The sequence below is a fragment of the Neltuma alba genome, unplaced genomic scaffold (assembly GCF_004799145.2).
Source record: "Neltuma alba isolate B1F8T4 unplaced genomic scaffold, ASM479914v2 tig00004558_pilon, whole genome shotgun sequence".
Classification (NCBI taxonomy): domain Eukaryota; kingdom Viridiplantae; phylum Streptophyta; class Magnoliopsida; order Fabales; family Fabaceae; genus Neltuma; species Neltuma alba.
This window is the reverse complement of record NW_021633765.1, coordinates 370079-395695: the sequence shown is the minus strand read 5'-3', so window position 1 is coordinate 395695 and position 25617 is coordinate 370079. Positions and strand designations below refer to the sequence as shown.

At 32.7% G+C, this 25617-nt stretch overlaps 1 pseudogene; it reads left to right on the top strand.

Annotated features, from left to right (window-relative positions):
* Positions 1-22966: 22966 nt before the first annotated feature.
* On the top strand, positions 22967-23845 carry LOC114745215 (probable galacturonosyltransferase-like 1; annotated as a pseudogene).
* The last annotated feature ends 1772 nt before the right edge of the window (positions 23846-25617 follow it).

Sequence of the window (25617 nt, the reverse complement as noted above, 5' to 3'; positions counted from 1 at the left end):
CGAAACTCGTTCCTTTATTTACTGTGGCCTACTACATAGAAACATTAATAATACCTATATTTAATGCGTGTTTTGTATGCAAATCACACACACAGTAGAGCCTTGTAAAGAGTGGGGTTCTAGGCCGTTTCCTGTTAGGCCTCACACTCCCTTAGGCTTTGTTGCCTTTTTGTTTTTAATACCTCGAACGCGTTTTATAATATTTATGCAGTTTCTAAAGTTCCCTTCAATTATAAATATGATGCATGTTACGCAATTATATTCTTGAGTATGGTATTATTACTTATTGACTTCTACTACATTGTTTGGAAATAAAGATTTAATGAACCCTTAAGGAGCACCATGGATTCCTGTAAATACTACGGTTAAAACAAAACCAAATGTTTCCCTTAGTGATCAACTCTTTTCCTTGGATGGCATAGGTGATTGACAACCTAGAGAGCTTAGGTCTAAACAATGAGGATGCTAGCATGGTATTTCAATCGCAAGCTCCAAGGAACCAACTTCCCAAACTCAACTTTCTATGGTTGTACGGATCAGATGATGCTCAAGCTACTTCTCCATACTGGTTTCTCCAAAATATATCTTCTCTTGAGTGGCTATTGATTGAAGACTATTCTTTCAAGGTGATATTCCCGGAAGAAAGGCCTCGAGATGAGAATGGAGAAATTGAGATTAAAACGCAAATCAAGAAGTTGACACTGTATAAATTGAATGAACTCCAGCATATATGCAGAGTAGGATGCCAATTGGACCCGGTTCTTGACGTTCTAGAATACCTAGATGTGGATGAATGCTCCAATTTGAAGCACTTGGTGCCTTCCTCAGTAACTTTTAATCACCTCACATATTTAGAGGTGCAAAATTGCAGTGGACTGATGTTTTTAATGACCTCTTCAACAGCAAGAAGTATGATTCAGTTAACAACATTGAAGATAAGAGGGTGTGATTCAGTTGAGCAAATTGTGGCGGAAGAGGGTGGGGAGAGCATGAATGAAATTGTTTTCAACAGCCTAACATTCCTGGAAATTGATAGTTTGCCCAAACTCCAAATGTTTTGTTCAAGTAGTAACTGCTGCTTCAAGTTTCCAGTGCTGGAGACACTTGTAATAAGGCAATGCGTGAGAATGGAGAGCTTCTCTGCGACTGACACAAGCGCACCATTGCTTCGGGAGATACAAACACACGAACAAGATGTAAAACGGCTTTGTGAATGTGACCTAAACAGTACAGTGAACAAGATGTTCCAAGACAAGGTATGCTTTTATTCCAAGCAATTGTGGATCTCATGACATATGAAGTTAGGGAATACTATTTCTACATAATCTCAATTAGCCGAAGTTTATTATTGTTTAAAGTGTTTTGAATGTTTGGGGATATGTTTGAGTTTAACAAAAACAACCTGTACAAACATATAGAAACAGATGATCATTCTTTATGTTCTGCTGACCCTATGCACGCCAACAACTGCAGGTGGCATTCCGTAGTTTCGAGTGTCTGGAGCTATCTCGATATCCTGAGTTAGGAGATGTCTGGTACAGTGATGTAAAGCATGAAATGTTTGGTAATTTAAAAAGTTTAATAGTACACAAATGTGACTTTTTATCAAAAGTCCTTTTGCCTCTAAATTTGTTGAAAGCGCTGCCCAACTTGGAAGAGCTTGTAGTGAGGGAGTGTGATTCACTGGAAGCTCTGATTGAATTACCAAATATGAATGAAGGAAGAATATCAATGGAAAAGGAGACCATTCATCTGAAAAGAATATATCTCACTTGCCTTCCTGAGCTCAAGCACATCTGGAAACGAAACTCTCAAGAAGTTGTCGATTTTGAAAATTCTGAGGAGATTTCATTTGATAAAAGTCTGGAGTTGCATACGTCAAAAATCCAAGGATTCAGTGAAACAACAGAAAAAGGTGATAGCTATTATCAGCAACCCGTGTATTCCATTGGACAGGTATGAAACTTTGCTCCCTTGTTCAAATTATATATACCTAATAGACATGAAAATAGCGTTATCCGTACCAAGTACTTTACGCGTGTAATGAAATATACACACACACACAAACTTTGATAAATAAAAATATGTAATCTATATGTACTTCTAAATTATAAATAGTGTGGCTTGTTAAGAGTTTTAATAGGTCATATACAGATTATAATTTATAACTAATAATTGTATGTTGACGTTGCCTTCACTGCCTAGTTTCGAAGGCATGATGCCCATTGCATGGCATTGCTCTTCTTACCGTCTTGACCTGTGCTGCACAACATGATTTATGAAATATTTTGGATAACCTTATTGTGGTTTCTTTTATGCATTATTGAAGTACTTAGAAATATATTTATAAAATGATCATAATTCGCGTGAGATAATTGGGGGGGGGGGGAGGATAAACACGACTTAAATGTTTTATGAGACATATAAATTAGATATTTCTTTTAATTTAATAGGTTATACATGAATCTTAATATTTTGAAATTTTGAATAATCGTTAAACAAAGAGGTTCATGTTGTGTTTGCTGTCGGTGTGAAGACATGAGGCTAAGTCCGAATAATAAAATGAAGATGAGCTGGTTGTGTTTGTGTCTATAGTAAAGTTTTCTCACAAAAAATGAGAGGAGGAAGTACAACAGAATGAAATGAAATATTATTACTATCAATCACTCAATTTCTATTTTAAAAACATGACAACTACACATGTTTCTCTGATAACAACTATATATTATTGGTTTGCCATGCACATATCATGTTTTTGTCAACATTTTGATAAGGATATATGTGACTGGATACGATGAAGTGACATAAACAATCAAAATTTATTTATTTTTATTGTGACAAATCATCCAGTATTATGCCATACGCCCGAAGAATATTAAGCCCCTTGTCATTCTTTCCTGGCTAAATGGACTTATGGACTGCACAAAACCACTTAACACGGACGCACGAACGCCGAAAGCAATCACTGACCAAATCTGTACGCCTTAAATTTTCGAAAACTTGTCGAAGTACGTGTCGTGGGCTTGACTTGTTCCAAAGTGATGAGGAAATACAAAAATCTACGGGAACTTGTTAATTTGCCAGAAACAGAGTTTACTCAAATTATGCATTTGTTTTGATCAAACTTATCCCAAGTATAGTTTATAACTAACAGTGCAACTATTGAGTTGATCGCAGGTACTTCTACCCAAACTGGAAACGATAATAATAGAAGACTTGCAAAACTTGGAAACAATATGGCACCCTGTCCTGACCCTGAATTCCATGGGTAGCTTTGAGACATTGAAAGTGAAAAGGTGTCATAAAATTCAGCATATATTTTCAATATACATGAACGGAGTTTTTGCATCTCTACAGACGTTGAAGGTTAAAGACTGCAACTCAGTGCAAGAAATTTTCCAGTTGGGTGCCAAGGAAATGTGCAGTGGAGATGATACAACACGGCTCAAGAATATAACCTTGCTTCGATTGCCAAAGCTGAAACAAATTTGGAGCACGGATCGTCAATCTAGTCTTCACTTTAAGAGTCTGCAAGTTGTGCGTGTTGAGGACTCTGAAGATTTAGATTACCTTTTTCCATTCTCCATAGCGAAGCACCTACCTCAACTGGAAGCAATTACAATAAAGAATGCTGAAAAGATGAAGGAAATTGTTTCCAAGAGAGAAGGCCCCTTAGATGATCTTGTCAAATTTGAGTTTAATCAGCTAACCTCTATGGTGCTTTGGAATTTACAAGATTTGCAAAGATTTTGTGCTGGAAATCATAGCTTATCTTGTTCATCATTGACAGAATTAGATGTCTACAATTGTCAGAAATTGAAGCTGTTCAGGACACAAGATACGAGTAACCAAGGAAGACTTTCTGATGACAATTTCCATGTCTCAATGCAAGAGCCTCTTTTCACACTTGAAGAGGTAATGCTCGTGTTATAAAGAAAATAACTAATTAATCTTTTTATGTGTTTGTTTGTTTGTGAAGGGTGTGCTCAAGCATAATTGGGCTGTAGGAGAGGTCGTTAAATAGACTTAGGTCTATATTACTCATTAATATTTCTATTTTTTTTTTTCAGTTTTTGTGGTTGCAAAATCATTTATAAGATTTTTATCATAGTTAGGTAGTCTTTTTTGCCAAGTTAAGTAATTCTAACATATTGCTTTCAATTGATAGTATTGCAAATCCATGCAATAGATCTTGTAACATGGTATTTTAATTTGAAAAACTTTCTCTCAGCAGCAACAACTATTACAGTATTACTTGCCAATATAATATCTTATAACAAATGCATGCAATTGAAATATAATATATTTTTATATGGTATAACAGTTCTATAGGAGTTTTAGTTTTTTTTTTTTTTTTCCGGTCAAAACTTTCATCAATACCCTCAATTCAGAAAATAAAACAACACCGTCAACATCATAATATTCACTGAAGCTTAAATTTTTTTGTTAATATTCATGCAAATTTTCTAATATCTTTATTGTTAATTTTTATAATGTTTTTTTTTTATTTCTTTTACTTTATGCTAGTTACCACTTACATTACTCTAATCTAACACATTTTTTTATTAGGAAATAGTTTTGGTGCTCCTCATGTACTCATCATATCTGGACCGTCTAGGTCTGATTTAGATGTCCAGATTCATTTTTTTATTTTAATTTAATATAGAATCAAAAATAAAAATAATATCTTAACCATCATTTTTTTGAGAAATAATTTTTTATTTAAAAATAAAAAATTAAATTAAATCTATATGTGAATGGTCTAGATACGATGAGTCCGAAACTCGTTCCTTTATTTATTGTGGCCTGCTATATAAAAACATTAATAATACCTATATTTAATCTGCGTTTTGTATGCAAATCACACACACAGCAGAGCCTTCGAAAGAGTGGGGCTCTAGGCCGTTTCCTATCAGGCCTCACACCCTCCTAGGCTTCGTTGCCTTTTTGTTTTTAATATCTCAAACGCATTGTATAATATTTCTGTTGTTTCTAAAGTTCCCTTCAAACCTAAATATGATGCATGTTACGCAATTATATTCTTGAGTATGGTATTATTACTTATTGACTTACTGCTACATTGTTCGGAAATAAAGATTTAATGAACTCTCAAGGAGCACCATTGACTCTTGTAAATACTACGGTTAAAACATACCAAATGTTCCCCCTAGTGATCAACTCTTTTCCTTGGATGGCATAGGTGATTGACAACCTAGAGAGCTTAGGTCTAAACAATGAGGATGCTAGCATGGTATTTCAATCGCAAGCTCCAAGGAACCAACTCCCCAAACTCAACTTTCTACGGTTGCACGAATTAGATGATGCTCAAGCTACTTCTCCATATTGGTTTCTCCAAAATATATCTTCTCTTGAGTGGCTATTCATTCAAGACTATTCTTTCAAGGTGATATTCCCAGAAGAAAGGCCTCGAGATGAGAATGGAGAAATTGAGATTAAAACGCAAATCAAGAAGTTGACACTGTATAAATTGAATGAACTCCAGCATATATGCAGAGAAGGATGCCAATTGGACCCGGTTCTTGACGTTCTAGAATACCTAGATGTGGATGAATGTTCCAATTTGAAGCACTTGGTGCCATCCTCGGTAACTTTGAATCACTTGACTCATTTAGAGGTGCAAAATTGCAGTGGCTTGATGTATTTAATTACCTCTGCAACAGCAAGAAGTCTGGTCAAGTTAACAACATTGAAGATAATTGAGTGTGATTCAGTTGAGCTAATCGTGGCAGAAGAGGAAGGGGAGAGTAGAAATGAAATTGCCTTCAACAGCCTAGAAGTTTTGGAACTTGACAGTTTGTCTAAACTCCAGATGTTCTGCTCTAGTAACTACTCCATGAAGCTTCCACTGTTGGAGAAACTTGTAATACGACGATGTCCAAGAATGACTAGCTTTTCTGGAAGGGAGACAAGTGCACCAATGCTTCGAAAGATACTGACAGATGAACAAGAGGGAATATGGTGTTGGGAAGGTGATCTTACTAGAACAGTCAGCAAGATGTTCCAAGATATGGTATGTTTTGTGTTTTTAATAAGGGAAACTAATCATGACATAATGAGCGTCAGGATATCATGTATACGTAATATCCTCCAGTGGCAATTTCTTTTTACATAGTATGAAAGCTACTTGAAAATAATGGCAAATTTATTGTTCAATGTGATTTAATTTGGTGTTTCTTGATATGGCTTGTTTTGATTGAAGGAAAAACATTTCTTGCAGACATGGAGAAAATTTAATCGTTCTTTCTGTATGAACTCCATTTGATTTTCTTCTCATGAACAGAAAACGTTATTGCACAGCATTTAGGAAAGCCGATTTTTATATTGTTTAGTTTGCATTGATTCTCTTCTATTTTCCACTTCAAAAGAGTGCGAGCACAAGCAGAGCATTGAGCTACGAGGAAGATGGAGCAGAATCAAAGGCTAACGAGATTGATAATTCAGGGAAGCAAGAAATGCGCAAACACACTATTCCACATACAGGTACTGATTAAAACAGTCTTGTATTCCTCGTTTATTTGTAAATGATCGTTATACTGCTCAAATATTGGCTTTAATTTTGTTTTCTTACAGAGTCTAGTGGCTTTCTATATTACTGCCCTCTAGTTAAACTTATTTTATTATTGTTACAACCTCATATCTTATTCTATATTTATTTGTTTATATCTTAACACTCAAAAGATATATTCATCACCTAAAAGCAAAACTCAACCCACAGTCACTCAATCTTCACATACATTATACTACTATTTAAACTTTCCTTCCCTTCTCTAATGTGAACCCGATACTACACTCATTAGGACAGGGGTTTTGGGTTCCAAAACCATCTCACTCATCAGCATAGCCAACAGCATCAACGATTCACACATATAACATTAAATTTTGCTCTTAGGAAGCTCAAACTATGCCAAACCATCCTCACCCGCAAGGACGTTTGCTTCTGCCTCAAAAGAAGCAGATTTCAATCGGCCCCCTCATTCCCAAATAGCAACCATTGAAGAAAATAGAGATGGGGGAAACGTTTAGGAGACTCACCCCGTTCTAAAACCAGTGCTGCATGTGGGTACCGTGCCCTCCTTCTTCCCCGATGTCCTCTGCCGCTTCTGTCTCACTCCGGGTCTCTGTTCTGTTCCGCTATGTGAGTGAAGTGAGGAGCTATTGGATCAACCAATATCCACGCGAACCTAGAACTCATCTTCATTCTTAGACGGGGCACGTCTTCGGCTTCATACTATGGGCTTTAATATTAACCCAAAATCACTTTTGGGCTTGGGGTGATGAATTTGTTATTATTTTACCACCTTCGTATTAGTACTTAATTATCAAATAAATCCCAAAAATTAATCCTTAATACTTTTGAAGGTTTTTCTTAATGAGCTTATTTTTATGGTTGTTCAGATATTATAACATTGTTTTGTGTTCCCCGATATTCTGCAGCCCAATATAATTAAAATTTTAACTCTTTCATATATATTAAAATCTATTATTTTTTGCCAACGTATTAAAATCTATTAGATGAATAATAACACTTAAAGAATTCGTTGTAATTGGAAATCTATACATCGGTTATGATTGATGGCAACGACAGTATTTTTTTTTTAACTTTTTCGATGAAGAAAAATATTTCATTTTAATTTGCCAAATCTTGTAGAATTTATTTATTAATTTATTTTTGCTGAAATTTGTACTGAAGAGATGAATGAGACCATTCAAATACCATTAGCTGACGCTGGTGAAAGCACATTAACTCATGCCTCCGTTCAAGAAACAGGTATATTATTCTGTGGTTTCTATTTGCCACAAATCATACTAATGAAGTATGATTTTTGTTTTACAATCTCCAAGTTACGATTTTTTTTTTTTGGCCTTAATATGTCTTCTTGCTTCAACTGCTATGGGAATTGATCCCAAGCTTCAACTTTATTATTTTAGTTTGATTTGTAATAACTCATTAATGGAACAAGTTTGGATACTCATCACTCTTGGTGAGCTTCCAAACTTATCAAATCTGAGTTGTTTAGATCTGATATATTTTTTATTAATTGTTAAGCTTCTCTATTTCTTATTAATTGATATTTCAAGCTCTGTATCATGTAAATCAAAATACATTAAAAAAATTGCATGATCCAAAAATATAATTCTAACAAGAATTTGACAGGTCAAACTATAAACTCCTATAATAGCTAAAAGTAGAGCAACTTTTTTTTCCAATCATTTTGTAGAATGAAGAATTTATCCCCCAAAGTATAAACGTCGTTTTCCCCCCCTAAATTTCATTTGACTTGTTTATGTAGCTGTTGATCCATCTTCACAAGTTTTGAAAGCCGTGACCTCATCAATCAAAAATGAAGGTATTGATCTTTGTTTTCAGTTTCTTGTTTCATGACATTTGGGTTTACTCTACTCTCTAGCTTAATTATTGAATAAGTTCTTTTGATTATGAGTGAGCTAAAATCTAATAGAAAAAGAAGACGGCACAAATAATTTAGTTGGTAATATATTTAATCAAGCCACAACTTCTAAAATTATTGGCAGCAAAAAAGTAATGAATTTTTCCTTTTTTTTCATTAGATGGAACTAATTTACTTTTATTTTTGCAAATTAGTGTCATTTGGTTTCCAAAGTTTTATTTTTTACCCCAAAAAATTTGTGTAGCTCTTCCAGATCAAGAGATGTATGATATTAGCGTTGAAAGGCCATTGGTTCAATCAACCAAAATTGCTCTAAGCACCACCGCAGTTCATGATGCAGGTACTTACTACTTGTATTCTTTTGTAGACTATATAGTATGCATATCAAATGATGTAAAATATGGCTGTAATATGTAAACGACTCCACCGTATAGTACTTCTGGTTTATTAATTTCTTTTATGAATTGGAATGCACTAGATGGATCACAGGGTTTGCAAATTCATCCAAGTGAAAATTTGCTCGTTCAGGACGCAGCATCTATTATGAATGACGACGAAGAAAGTAATATTGCTTTTCTGAGGAATTAATTTTATTTATCTTTTCCAAAATTATTGTGTTGTTTTGTTTTTTTTCCTTTGTTTTTCTCTCAAAAATAAACTTGGTTGTTTAGATATTGGGACTGAAGAGATGCATGAAACCATCCAAAAACTATCGGTTCAAAATGCTAAAGACATGTTAATCCCTGTCTCAGTTCAGGACATAGGTATGATTACTGTATTTTAGCCATTTTGGAAGGAAAAAAAATCTGTAATTTGTCAATATCTTCTGATTTTTTTCCCCCTTTTTGGTTTGTTTTACTTATTTTGTGTAGCTACTGGGAGTCATGTGACGCAAGAGAGTATTGATAAGCCCTTCATTCAAGCTACACAAACTGCATGGGACATTACCATAATACAGGAGAAAGGTTTAATTTAATGAATCTGGTTTTATTCTCTCAAAATTCACCATAACTTTTATTAAAACTTATTTGTCATATATGTGTGCGTACATATTAAGAGTTATAGAAGTATTTGGATATAATAATTCTGACTTTTATTGTATTAATTAAAATCAAGTAGAAGAATCATACGACTCAGATATTCACCTTGCTAAGAACCTGTTCAACCAGACCATAACTTCTATTGCTGCAGACTACAAAAAAGGTAATGATTTTTTTCTTTACTTTTTTAAGAGGAAAATTATTTCACTTTTGCCAAAATCTTATGTAATTCTATTTTCTAATTTCTCTGAGAAATTATTTTTCCAGTTGTTGGGACTCAAGAGGGGAAAGAATCCAAGAGTAGATTCCCAATTCATGATGATCAAAATGTATTGAGTCCTACCGTGCTATATGAAACAGGTATTATTATCATGTTATTTTATAGTCCCTAAGTTTTGGCGAAGATCAAACACTACCTGTAGAAGCTTTTTTTTTTTTTTTTTTGTGCAAGCTCTAATGCAATACTTGCCATTAGCTGAGGCTCGTGAAAGCACATTAACCCATACCTCAGTTCAAGAAACAGGCATATTAATCTTATTCTGTGATTCTTACTTGCCATAAATCATACTAATGAAGTGCTTTATCACATTGTGTGCCGTGACTTTTTTCTATAGCACTCTTTGACATATTTTATGACGTGAACTTTTTACTGTGTGGACGGAACATAATAAAAAGCAGTTTAATCTTTCAGAAGAAAAAAATTTACTTTTAATTTTCCTTTCGCCCCTAGAATCTTGAGTTATTTTCTGCTCAATGATTTTTTTTTTTTTTAACTTACTGGTTTAGCTCTTCAAATTCAAGATGAAACCATTGAGAGGCCCTTGGTTCAAGGTACAGGTCAAGGAAGATTAATTCCTGGCATAGTTCAGAACACAGGTTCTAATCTTATGTTTTCTATTGAAGTACAATATTATTATGTTTTAGAACATTGTTCAGTTGAGTTGGCCTTGGTTATTGTATTCTTTTGATTAACTAATAATTTATTTTTATTTTAACTAATCTACTGGAAAAATTACATTCAGATGGTATTGGGAATCAGGAGATGCCCCAGACCTTAGAGAACGCCTTAGCTCCTATTGCTTAAAATACACTAAGCTCTTCCATCATTGACAATATGATTTTTGTTTTACAATCTCCAAGTTACGATTTTTTTGCCTTAATATGTCTTCTTATTATGTTTCAAATGCTAATTGCTCCCCAGCTTCAACTCTATTATTTTAGTTTGATTTGCTACCTTATTTAGTGACATTTAATAACCCATTAATGGAATGAGTTTGGATGTCCACCAAGAGTAATGAGCATCCAAACTCATCAAATCTGAACCATTTAGATCTTGTGTATTTCTTATTAATTGTTAAGCCACTCTATTACTTATTAATTGATACTTCAAGCCCTATACCATGTAAATCAAAATACATTTTAAAAAATTTACTTGATCCAAAAATATACTTCTAAGAAGAATTTGACCAGTCAAACTATAGACTTGTATAGTAGCTAAAAGGAGAGCCAGTAACTTTTTGTTCCTATCTTTTTTTAGAATGAAGAATTTGTCCCCCGAAATATAAATCATCCTTTTTTCTAAATTTCATTTGACTTGTTTACGTAGCTGTTGATCCACCTTCACAAGCTTTAGAAGCCGTGACCTCATCAATCGAAAATAAAGGTATTGATTTTTCTTTTCAGTTAATTCTTGTTTCATGACATTTGGGTTTAATATACTCGCGGGCTTAATTATTGAATATAAGTTTTTTGCATTATGAGTGAGCTAAAATCTAATAGAAAAAGAAGAAGACACAAATATCTAAGTGGTAATATATTTAACCACGCCACAACAACTTCTAAAATTATTGGCAGCAGAAAAGTGATCAATTTTTCCCTTTTGGCATTAGATAGAACTAATTTACTTGCACTTTTGCAAATTAGTGTCATTTTGTTTACAGAGTTTTATAATTGTGTAGCTCTTCAAAATCAACGGATGCATGATGAGATCAGCGTTGAAAGGCCATCGGTTCAATCAACCAAAATTGCTCTAAGCACTACCACAGTTTTTGATGCAGGTACTTGTATTCTTTTGTAGGCTACATGATACGCATCAAATGATGTAAAATTGCTGTAGCAAGTAAATGACTCCATTATAGTGCTTTCTGATTTATTAATTTCTTCTATGAACTGGAATGCACTAGATGGATCACAGGGTTTACAACTTCGTCCAAAAGAAAATTTGCTCGTCCAGGACACAGCATCTATTATGAATGATGACAAAGAAAGTAATATTGCTTTTCTAAGGAATTAATTTTGTTTATCTTTTTGCAGAATTTGTGTTATTATATTTGTTTCTCTGTTTTTCTCTAAAAAATAATCTTGATTGTTTAGATAATGGGACTAAAGAGATGCATGAAACCATTCAAAGACCGTTGATTCAAAATGCTGAATACATATTAATCCCCAGCTCAATTCAGAACATAGGTATGATTACTGCATTTTACCCGTTTTGAAAGGAAAAAATATTTATTTTGCCAAAATATTCTAAGTTATTTTTTTTCTTTTTGGTTTGTTTTACTCATTTATGTAGCTACTGGGACTCATGTGACAAATGAGAGTATTGATAAATCCTCCATTCAAGCTACACAAAATGCGCGGGACATTAGCATAATGCAGGAGAAAGGTATGATTTAATAATAGTTTTTTTGTCTCCAAATTTGCCATAACTATTCTGTAACTTATTTGTTATACTAAAAGTTATAACAGAAGTCTTTGGATAATGATTCTAACTTTTTATTATATTCATTGAAATCAACTAGTTGAATCCCATGATTCAAATATCCATTTTGGTAAGAATTTGTTGAACCAGGCCATAACTTCTATGAATGCAGATTGCAAAAAAAGTAATGGGGTTTTTTCACTTATTATATAGAAAATTATTTCAATTTTCACAAAATCTTGTCATTCTATTTTCTAATTTCTCTTAAGAAATTATTTTTTCAGCTATTGGGACACAAGAAACATATGAATTCCGTAGGAGTTGATATCATGCTATCTCCGATCCGAATATTAAAAAAATAGTTAAATTAATTATTTATAATAAATCAGTGTTGTCTTTTCTAAAACATTTTTGCTAATCATGGATAGAAATTAGGACCAAATTGAATGTCAAACTAGTTCTTATATTAAAGACAGGAAGTAGTATTATTTGTAGTTTCCAAGTTGTCATAAAAGATCAAATGCTTGTAGAAGCCCCCCCCAAAAAAAAAGGTTTTAATACTTCAGGTACCGTTTTCAAGATTCTACTTTATTTTAGCTCTCTTTTGTATACGAATATCTTCTTTTTACAAATAAATTAAATTTTTTTTTCTAATGCTGGAAAATCAGATGCAAAAATTACTTTTGAAACAACTTATACCGTCAAACATCAAACTCTGCAATGGCTGAAAGTAGAGCGTGTAAGACGTTTAAAATTACTTTTGAAAACGACTTATATTGTCAAACATCAAACTCTGTAATGGCTGAAAGTAAAGCATGCAAGACGTTTTCTTTTAGAAGAAGGAAAATAACTTTTTTTCTTCTTTTTTTCCCCTCTCTTCAAAGCCTTGAATGATTCTATTTCCTGGTTTTAATTTCCTTTTAATTACTTATTTAACCAGATATAATTGATTCAACCCCTTCCCAAGCTTCAAAAGCTCCGTCTTCATCAACGACACCAGTAGCAGATTTTTGCCGCAGTAGCTTTAAGGAGTTGGGCATTTCCGCAGAGTTGCTGCCTTATTTGGAGGCTGGGGTGAAGCGGCATCCTCAAGTCCTTAACTGGCTCAACACAGAGCAACGAACAGTATTTGTTTCCTCCTCCTTTTCCTTCTTCGCTGACGTGACTCGTATTTTAAGGACCACTCAGAGAGGCAAATTGACAGAAGATAATCGAAACTACATTCGAAAGTGCTGCATCATCTTAGAAGTGGCTGGCTTTGATGCTTCATGGCTGAGTTACGTAAATAAATGCATTGAGGAATGCAGCGATGGAGAAGACATGAAGAGGAAGGTTGAGGAGACTATAGGCCAAGCTTCCAATCTCGAAGCTCAGCTTGACACCATCAAGAAGGGGTTAGCTTCTGTAAAAGAGTCTTTAGTGTCGTTGCTTGGCGAGGCTAATAGGCTGGACGACTTCATTGAATCCTGAAGTTTGTGTGCACTCTCTTAGAGCTACCTGCTTAGACGTTTTCTTTTTCTGCACTATGTATTTAATTTTATATGCTACTTTTGTGGTCTGTTTACTGCATAATATTTTAGGTAATGCCATAATATATCGCAGCAGATATTGGCCATGCTATATCCGTCTCAGGGTACTGTTTTAATTATATGGCTTTGGATTGCACTGTGGGAGACTAATTCCTAGTCATTATAAAGGGAAGGAACGCATTGAGCATTTACTATCCTCGGTACTTAATATTATATTTTGTTTAACTTTTATTTAAGTTCTAAATATAATATCCTAATCTACTTTGTTTCACATATTTATCCATTTCTTTTAAAGGTATCGTTATGATAATAGTAGTTCTAGCCAATACATTTAATTAATAAGATATTTTAAGAAAAACAATACTTATTTATTATTATTTCCGGTCCGTAATATAAGATCTTAGCTGAGTTTTATTTTGATCCTAAATATAAGAACCAAATTCATTTTATCTTTTATATTTATCTATTTTTTTCCTAAGATAATCCTTTAAATAATAATAATTCTAACCAATAAATCTAATTAATAAGGATATTTTAGGAAAGAGAACATTTATTTATTACAAATAACTAATTTAACTTATTTTCTTAATCTTCTCAAATTAGCCAACCAGTTCCTATATTTAGGACTGGAGGTTGTATAAATAATTAATTTAACTAGTTTTTTTGATCTACTTAAATTAGTCAACTAGTTTTTATATTAATGACATGAGGTAATATTACCTTTACTGCTCAATAACTTCAAAGAATTTGGCTTGGTTCCTCGTAAAATCAGGGTTCAATTCTCATTTATTAAGATCTGTAGAAAAGACCTCATCATAAAATGAACTTGGATTTTCTTCTGCCGAGATTAGATTGATTGTCTTGGTTGAAATTGGACCGTACTGTTCGAAAACAACAACTTAACTAACTGAGCAGGAAATAAAAGTTAAATAACTTTGGTTTTAACACGTACTAATGACAGTATTTTATTTAATATTATTCTCCATATTTGTCCAAAGAAAATTTGCAATAGAGGGAAGGGGACAGTGTTATTGAAAAGTGATGAAAACAGGACAGAGTAGCTAGCTTAGGCTTCCCACCTGTTTGATCCCACTTTGTGATTTTGTACATTCTGTACTATTTAAGTAAATTAAATATTAATTATAACTTTTTTAATTAGCACGTTAACTCAAATTTGTTTCACATGGCATAAGAAATTCTTCCTTGAAAATTCAATTCAGCAAATCACAACATCTATACAACAACAGAGAAATGGATGTTTTACATTTTAGTTAGAAGAAATTCATCTTTGGTATACTAAAATCTTGTGTCGTAATTTTAAATTAACTTCTGTTTCTTTTTTTTTTTAGAAAAAAAACTTACTGTAGCTTCCCGAGCCCGAGATGTGTAAAACACATTAAGGCCGGACATAATTTTTCCGTAGTCTCTATTTCAGCATATTTGATTTGTTATGTTCAATCAATTTTTGTCATATAGTATTCATTGCATTAACCAACAAATTCTAACTTTCTGTTGCGTCCATTGAAATCCTATAAAGATATTATTATCTCCGGTTCTAATTATAAGATCTTGTTTATAAACTGACAAACAAGATCTTATCATTAGGACCGGAGATAATACTCCTCCGGTGCTTAATATAAGATCCATTTAACTAATTTGATTAGATTAAGGAAGTTAGGTAAGTTAGTTAATTATAAGAAAAATGATTTATTTTTCCTAAAACACCATAATCATCTTTCTTAATACCTTATCTCCCTCTTCTACTTGATTATGGTTGAGAGAATATCCATATGGGTAATTTAGAGAAAATTGATAAATATGAAAAATGGGTTTTATATTTGGAACCAAAATTAACTCAAAAATTGGGTCTTATATTAAGAACCAGAGAAGTACTTGGTTAAGATATATTTCTACTCAAAAACTGCCCTTAATTCATACTCCTCAAATTGTGGTAATCTACGTACCCTGCCCTGTTTCGTGATATGGGTGTTAGTTTTATTTCGTCATAAATTAATGCCCAACTACTTGTATATTTTTCTTTAACTTGTTTTTTGAGTTCTGGTGATTCCAGTCTTGCCCAGCGATTTCAATTTTATTTTAGTCCATTTTGTTTTATTTAGTAATATTCAATAACTCACTAGTTGTTACAGTACCCTGTTTCTTAATATTGACATTTCTAACTCCCTGTTATGATAGTGATGTATAGTTGTATCTTATTTCTTTTAATATGAAAATTAAAATGCTGGTAAAAAATGTGAAAATTAAATTAAAATACCATTGATATGAAAATTGATATTTCTAACTCTCTAACTAAGGCAATCCTTATCCTATTCAAGTTAAAGCTTGAGCATTAAATGTGGACAAATTTTCTAATAAATCCGTCATAGCCATACCTTTCAACCTAACCAATTTCACAAAGTCCTCTTGCAGGGCCATTCCCTCCCCTGTTTTTGGCATTCAAAACAGAGTAATAATTTGTGGATTATTTGTTCCATTAGAGAAGAAAGAGAGTTCTCAAGAATACCGATAATTTGGGGAGTAATAATTCAAACAAAAAAAAAACGAGATTTACTAACTTGAACCCTTAATGCCGAAGTGCTCAAGAATTACTCTATCATAATTTTTAAGATTATTTCTCTAGTTGCTTTTTCATTGCAATTTTATTATATATTCATTAACGAGTGAGAATCAAATATTATATATATATATATATATAAACCCCACCCCAAGATATATAAAAGGCAAAAAAAGAAAAAAGAAACGACACATGAGTACACATGTTTCGCCTTTCTCTGCTCATCCACAAAATTTAAGGAATAAACTTCTAAGAATTTTCAAGAGATTATATATGTGCGTGTGCCCATGTAAAGCTATTCATGGACAGAACGGAACCGGAACAATTCCGGTTCCAGTCCCGTCCTGGCGAATATGGAGGGGACGGAATTTCGGTCCCATTGCCTATTCCATCCCTATTTCGTCTTGAAATAATACTGGAAGTTAAGAGTTAAAAATCACTATCAAAAATAATAATAATAATTATTATTAATAATAAGTAAATTGAGTAATATAATAATACTACTCCAATCTTAAATATAAAATCTATTTTATAATGTATTTACACTACAAATAGATTTTATATTTAGGATAAGAGGAGTAATATTAATACTCCTCCGATTCTAAATATAAGACTCTTATACACACTAGTAGAAGGGTTTTATATTTAGGACCAGAGGAGTAAATAATTTTTTTTAAAAAATCCTGTCCCATCTCGTCTTGAAAATTTTTTTTATCTTGTCTTGTCCCCGTAACACCCCTATGTGCATATATATCTCAAATGCAGAGGCGGGGCTTCTTTTTTTTTTTTTTTTTTTTAGACTTGAGGTATAGCATATGTTGAGCTTAACGTAACAAGTGGCTTGTGGGTTTATGTTAAGGAACCTGACTGCAAATAAAAAAGAAAAAGGAAATAACATATTGGTTGGTTTTATATTTAGAATCAAATCTAATTTCATAATTAATTTTTTTATTACAAGTCCCAAATTAGAGTGATCAATTTTCATCTTATTTGAAGGAATTTTAATCTTCTGAATTGGAGCCAAAATACATTGTGTAGTAAATCATAGCAGTTTTAAAATGTGATTCAACTTTATTGAATCCTAAATGAATATCTAAAAAGCCATGCATATTTATGAGCATGAATATTAAAATGAAAAATCTATTTGAAAGGTCAAAAAGTTTCAAGAATAAACAAAAGGTGATATATGTGTTATAAAAGAAGTTAAAGTATATATTTGAATTTTTAACTTTATACATAGGTTCAATTTGAATCCTTAAGTTCTTTAACTCTAAAATTGTTAGGTTTAAATAATAATTTTTTTATAATAATCATAATTGTTTTGAAAACTAAACTTAATGTGTTGGCACTGAAAAATATTTTATCAATATTTAAAATCTTAATGACATTATTTTTTTGTCAATAATTTTAGAATAAAAAGACTAAAAGTATATTTTATAAAATTAAGAGATCAAATTGAAACTTTGTATAAAATTATATAACTAATATATACTTTAGCCTATAAAAAAAGTCTTATATGACATTAATAAGAATCAGACGTATTTTAATTAATTTTTTATTTTGTACTGATTGATTTTTAAATTTTATAAGAAGTTCATGATTCTTCTCATCAACGACATCAATGAAGGAATCTATCTAACTAGTGTGTGATCTTAGACTACTCTGTTTTAGTGTTTTCACTTTTCACCAACAAATTAGAGTACTCTAGTTATTAATATTAGGAATTCTACATTTTTCACTTACACATCTTCGGAACAAAGCAAATGCGAAATGCATATTTAATACTCATTACGTTTATTATTACACATGATATATAAGTGTTATATCTGTGTTTTGAGCCTTTAACTTGAATCAACTAGTAAGAGTTGTTCTAACTTAACCAAAAATTACGAGTTTGATTCTTTGAGAACGCATTCTTTGAGAACGCAGCAGTGTGTGTGGTAAGATCGCCAGCCACATGGGCCCTATCATGATCCGATCTGGATTAGTCTAGTTTGTAATTTTTTAAAGGATTAGCTAGGATATCGGGTGTATACACAGAGGAAAAAAAAAACGTTGGAATGACCTCAAAAACACACTGTAGCTTTTTAAATCTGACTTTTGTCATTTGGGTATTGGGTATTCTTGCACTTGACCGGTCTCATGCAAAGTGACAGAATTGCGCTCCATGTTCACATCAAAGTGCAAGTGTTGAACTGAATGGATATTTAATACTTGGTCTGCAAAATATATATATATATATATATATATATATATATATATATTCGCACCTCGCCAGGTTGAAAGGCACCGGCAATGAATTAAATAAAATGGTGGCATCAAGCCTCGACGCGGTACCACCAAGTCAAGCTGGTAACCATCCAATAATGGCTCATCACACTACTGATGAGCTAGTTAGGTTCTTGTTTATTCCAATAATAATTACAAATTACAAATATCATTCTAGTCTTACAAAATAGGAAAAATCTTTTTAAAAAAATACTTCTAGAATTTTAAAATATCAAATCAAGAATGACTATAAAAATATGTTGTCATGTGCTTTTTAAATATTATCAATTGTTATTAAAATGTCGTTAACAAGACTGATTTAAAATTTTGAAATTTAAAGATATTTCGTTTTGAAATTCTCCCTGCATAATATGTCGCTGTTTGATTGGAAAGTTGAAACAGACAAATGACCATAATTACATAATTGAAGAAAGAAATCCTTATATATAGTTCTATGCTATGGGCAATTTCCAGGATATTAAACTTCCTCAGCGGGAGACAATGAGTCTGTGGTGGGGACATCATAACCTAAGAGGATAACGATTTAGATGTTATTGCGTCCGCTATTTTTTTATAAGAGCTTCATAACTAAATTACGTGGTTTAAAAAAATAGTTAAAATAAGTTAAAAATAATAAATATATAATTGAACATACAATAGTTCATGAGATAAATAAAAATACTGTTCAATATTTCATAGTTACAGGGTATACATAAAGTGAGATTTATTGAAGACCCTGTTTCAAAACATCATCATTCTGTTTCAGTGTGTTCCTTGACCTTTACAGATTGTTCAGTAACACTGTCTTATTGCACTACTGATCATTGGCATGGTTATTACGATTTTGTTTATTTGGTAAAATGATTCTTCCTTAGTATTTCGGAAAACGAAACCAACTGTAGAATAATCACTAACTTAAAAATTTTCTATTGGTGAGAATTTGCTTAATCAGTCTTCACCACCATTATTTTTGCCCAGAACAGATGAAGTAATGCATTTCTTTAACATTTTCACTGCCTTATTCACCGAAGTCACTTGCATTTTGAGAACTACCCGGACATGCGACTTAACAGAGGATGATCGAAACCACATCAAGGAGTGTTGTGCTGCCTTCGAAGCAGTTGATTTTGATGCTTCTTGGCTCAATTACATGTGTGGCTGCATTGAGACCTGTGGTGATGTAGATGAACTCACGAGAAAGCTTGAGTAGACTGAAGCCAAAGCTTGCACTCTTAGAAATGAGTTAGATTCTATTGAGGCATCCTTAGCCTCATGGTTTAATTGGTTCAATCCACATTAATACTAATCTGTTATTTGTATCTGATGTAGTTTTTCTGTATGTTAGGTATTGAAGGAATTGGCATTTTTATATTGTTGATCTGTATGTTATTATTTTTAAGTCTAGAATAAGAGAACATGTTTAGTATTTCTTACTTTTGCTATTCATTAGCTGAAAATATTATTAGGGCACTATCCCAATTTAGCTAGACAGAATATGCCTCATTAAATGAACTTGGAATTAGACCTACTCCTTCTAATCTTATCATGCGAGGAAAGGATGATAATTGTTGTACACTCATCGGATCATAAAAAATCCTTTCCCTCCCCTTTCCCCTATCAATCCAAATAAGATAATATCAAAATTCCTCTTCTCTCTTCCCTTCCCTTCCCTCCATTAAAATTCTTCCCTTCCCTCCCCTCTCTTTTGAGCCAAACAAATCCTTATGTGCAATCCATCTTTTTCCTTGTGTCATATCTTGTCTTTATGTAACGAAACTTTCTTTGTGTGTAACCCATCTTTCTTCTGTGCAAATTATAATTCTTATGTCCAAATTAGTTTTTGTATCCGAATAATGCTTCATGCAAACTATCTTTCTTATGTGCAACTCCACTTCCTTTAAATACAATTTATCTTCCTTTGTACAACTCATCATTATATGGACCATTTTTTAATTAATTTCAATGACGGATTAATCACCAATTTTCCCTCAAAGGATAATGCTTTGTTTAACCAAAAACAAAAAAAAAAAAGAAGGTTTTTCTATTTATAAAGGTTGGAGATCTCTGAAGTGTAAAACCAGGTGGTGTCTTCACATAATTTGTTTTGCCAGAATGTTTCATCTGTGATTGCCTTTGTTCTGTTCTCTTTTTGTTTTTCGTTTCTTTTCGTCCTTTTTTAACACAACAAATCAACGTCCTCTTCGTGCCTCCATCCTTCTTGGCCCCCGCAGCATATTTATACATTTTTCTAATTTCTTGTTTCATTTTCTTCCTCCCTTCTTTCTTTTTTTTTAATAGCTTTTCCTGTATACAATATTTAAAAAATCACAATATGAGTAGATTTCGTAATTGAATCTCTTTTCATCTCATATAATTAATTGTAGAAAGAAATTAAAAGTATATAAAATAAATTATATAATTATAAAATATTTATCAATTTAACTTAATATATCCAAACATCTACAACTATGTAATTATAAAATACACACTTATCGTGTAGAAAAATGTTTTTTTATATCAGTTATGTAAATATATATTTCAATTAGCCACATGTGGTTAGCTCTAGTGATAATAAAAGTTTAACATAAGTCAAAAGCTCAAAACTTCCTAATTTAATTAAAATATACGTACCGGTTACTGGATCGGAGAGCATAGTTACCAAAATTACAATTAATTAAAGTGTATATTTTGAAATTTTAAAAAATATATAATTTCAACAAAGTTGTAAAGCCAAGTGATATAGTAATTTTTTACATATTAATTTTTAAAGGATGAATATTTAAACAATATTGAAATTAAATTATTCAAGAATAATATGAAGGATTAACTATGGTAATTGAAGTATTAAATTTTCAGAGACCCCAAAGCCACGTTTTCTTTTGTGGTTGATTATTTCTAAGCTCCTTCTCTTAATTTCTGCTTTGGGATTTGACATGGAATACACTCTCTTTCACGTCCGCCCTTTGTTGTGTTGAAATGACTGGCAAGCTTAATTACGAAGTGATAGTGCCATCTACTCAGCATGGACAATTTGGAAACATATCAGATACAAATAAATTCTAGCGAGGTATTTTGTCCTCATTCAGCGAGCGGCGAATAATAAGAATGACTCTAAGTTTGGAAATAGTCTTGGTCTATTACCAAGTTGTCATAATAATACTACCTTTAGTTTTTAATATAAGAACAAGTCTAAGATTAGATTTATTCTAAATATGAGATTTCAATCCATTTCGTCTCTTTTTTTTAAAAAAAATATTTTTATTAATTGTAAGAAATTTTCATCGAAGGATAATTCTAATCATTTAATCTACATAATTGAAGACGATAGTTTAAATAGATTAGTAAAGATAATTCTTTGTTTTCTATTTATAAATTAGTAGAAAAGAAGTTCTCTCTCCCTCCTCTACTCCCGAGTGCACACACAGGAGAGGTCAGCAACTCATGATTCATACAGTTAGGAACAGTTGAACTATTTGGTTGAATCGGTAAACAATAAATATTTAAAATTTGGTTATACAATTTTTGATTTAAGATGATTGACAATTTTTTCGGTTACACAAGCAAAAGTTATTTTGTTTATACAGTTTTTTTACTTAAATCTTTTTAAAATTTTCTTTAAATTTAAAATTTTCATCATTTAATATTCGTGGAAAAAATCATTTAATATCTATTTTAGTAGACCTGTCCGATTTTTGAAAATCGGCTTCAATTCATTGGGATGACCTTTGGGCTAAGTTGGGATATCTCTGAGGAGCATGAAGAGGCAGCGTGACAAGTCGATTGGCGTTTAAAATAGAACTACGTTTGAGAGCCTAGGCCACGAAGTATCACGTTGGTCGTCATTTTAATTCTTTGATTACATAATACATATTAAAAGCACTACAATTTAGAAGAATCATTAATTAAAATTTTCATTTTTATTTTGAATTGTTATTCATTTGATACTGCCAAATTTTTAATTCAACTTTTAAAAAAATCAGAACTAAATCTAGAATAATTATATAACCTCTCAACCATCATTCACATTATTACCTCCTCATGAACTGAATTGTCCTCCATGTTCACATCAAAATGCAAGTGTTGAACTGAATGGATGTTTCATACTTGGTCAGCAAAAAGTTTAAAAAAAGGTTAAGGTGCACTAAACACTCCAAATTATTTTCTTAAGTACACTCGGTGTCCTAAAATAATTTTTGATGCATCCACTATCTTAAAATAATTAAAATGGTGCACTCATATTCAAAACTAACAAAAACGTTTAGTTTGACTGTTAAGCTCAAAGTTGACCTCTCTCTCTCTTCATTCTCAATCCCTTCCCTCTTCCTCCTCCCCCTCTCCATTCTCAGCCCCGTCATGTCTTTTCTCTTCTTCCTTCCTTCCTTCCTCTTCTCGTCTCTCTCCTCCTTCTCCTCCTCTTATTCTTCCATCCCACTATTACCACCACTCTTCGCTTCAAACAAGCCCCTTGCTTCTACAACTCTCCCACCTGCCCCCCCACCGACGATGATGACGCCGCTGTCCACGTCGCGATGACCCTCGACCTCCTCTATCTTTGAGGTTCCATGGCCGCCTTCTTCTCCAGACTGCAACACTCCTCCTGTCCCAAAAACATCATCTTCCATTTCATCTTCGCTGCCTCCAAGCCTTCCTCCTCCTCCATCCTCAACCACACTCTCTCCAGCCTCATCTCCTCCTCCATATGCTCCGCATTGGACTGCCCTCTCATCTATGCCCACAATTACCTCGCCAACCTCCTCCCGACGTCCGTCCACAAAGTCGTCTACCTGGACTCCGACTTGGTGAATTCTGACCCTGCTGGAACTGAGTTGAAATTGGGTCTCTGTGGGGCCCAAATGGTCATTGAACTAGGAGATTTCTTACTGCATTATCATTCAAAGAATGGTCAGGATTTCATCTGATCCAAAGATACAATTGTCTGCATATATGCCATCGCATCGGAGTTATGGAATATAGGTAGAAGATGTTGCCAAGCTCGCGGCTCGGCTCTGATTTGGTCCTCACCGCGTCGGAATACTGCAAGGCCAATTTCGCCTACTACCATCGTTCTGGTCAAACCCGTCTCTATCGCTCATGTTTGCGGGTCGAAAGCTTGTTACTTCAACACAAACGTGATGGTGATCGATCTGGAGCAATGGCAGGAAGGGAATTACATGAGGAAGATTGAGGAGTGGATGGAGCTGCAGAAGAGAATGCGGATCCATGAGCTGGGATCACCGCCGCCGTTCTTGCTGGTGTTCACGGGAAACAATCACTCTGGTGGATCAATTTTGAGTATAGGTTAACGGTCAAACAAACGTTTCTGTTATTCTGGATATGGGTCCAGCGTTTTAATTATTTTACGACAGTGGGTGTATTAAAAATTATTTTAAAATACTGAGTGCACTTAAAAAAATATTTCAGGATACTGAGCACACTTTAATAAAAAAATAAAAAAAGAATCCTTCAATTATGTCATTAATCATAAACTTTATTTAGATTAATTAATTGCAGAATTAATTGCAAAAATGAAAGGCCCAGTTTTAAAGAAGCAATGGCGATGTTGGACGTTAGGCAATTTCCAGGAAGCTTCCTAAGTGACTATGAATTAAATATGGTGGGGGCATCAAACCTTGACGCAGTACCAAGTCAAGCTGATAAACGTCCAACAATGGCTCATCACACTACTGATGACTGATGAGCAAGTTAAATTCTTGTTTATTCCAATAATACTTACAAATTACAAATGCCATTCTAATCTTACAAAGTATGTCACTGTTTGATTTGAAAGCTGACACAGACAAATGACGATAGTTACATAATTGAAGCAAGAAATCCTTATATATAGTTCCATGCAATTTCCATTAATTAAACTAAACTTTCTTTAGATATTGCTGCCTCCGTTATTTTTTATCCTCCGTTATTTTTTACAAGAGCTTAATAATTACACTATGTGATTAAAAAAATCTAAAAAAATTTAAAAATAATAAATATGTAAGAAATAAATTTTTTAAGTATGTTTTTATTTATAAGGGATAATTAAGAGAAAAAAATGAAGTAATAATGAGAGAAAGTATGAAAGTGAGCGTAATATACTGACTTGTCAACGTTTTAATTAATGCAATATATAAAATTAATTAGGCATAAAAATAGTAAAAACAATCACATGCTCTTATAAAAAGAATCAAGAGAATTCAACTTTCAGATTCTTGTAAAAAAGACCGGAGGGAGTAACTAAAGAGGATCCCGTGTACTATTGCAACTAATTTTATTAGCGGCTCCCCTCAACAACTAATTAATGTCGTCCATCGTGGTTGTTGTTATTTCTTCCCAAGTAATTAATAAAATTCAAAATGCAAAGACCAATAATTCGCAAGTGAGATGCATGCAGCATGCTGATATATAATATACACTATTTCTGTCGTTGTTATAAGTTACTTGTAATTTATTATCATATGTAAAGAAATACATTAAATTAATGACTTTTTTTTAATTTACCCTTATTAAGGTTCTCTATCGATAATTACAAATCATTTATAGAGGGGAAAATAGGTCAGCTTCAAAGCTACTCCTAAGATATAGAAAGGAATTCCATGCCTCTTCCTCATCAACATATAACTCTTTCTCTCTTTTTTTGAACAATTATTAAATAAGGATAAAATTAAAAAATAATTATTTAAAATCTTACAAGTGATTTATATTTAAAACAAAATTTTTTTTCTCTCAATTAGAGTGGTAATAAACGGCATCTAAACCACTGGTGATAATATAGAGAGGGACGTGGCTTCACTGGGATCTGGGAGGTTAGGCAAATTCCGGGGAATACTAAGAGTCTATGTGGTGGGGACATCAAGACTTGACCCCATCATGCTGGTATTCAATATCATCAGGTCTGTTACTGGTCAGCCATTTATTATACTCATCCGATTTGTGTGTAATTTACGCTACGACATAGATATTATATTTACATTTATGACTGGAAGCGTGTTACTTTCCTTTTTGACGATTCTTTTTTTTTTTTTTTAAAAAAGAGCATTCCTAGTTGACCTATTATATTCTTGATCTAAAAATAAATACC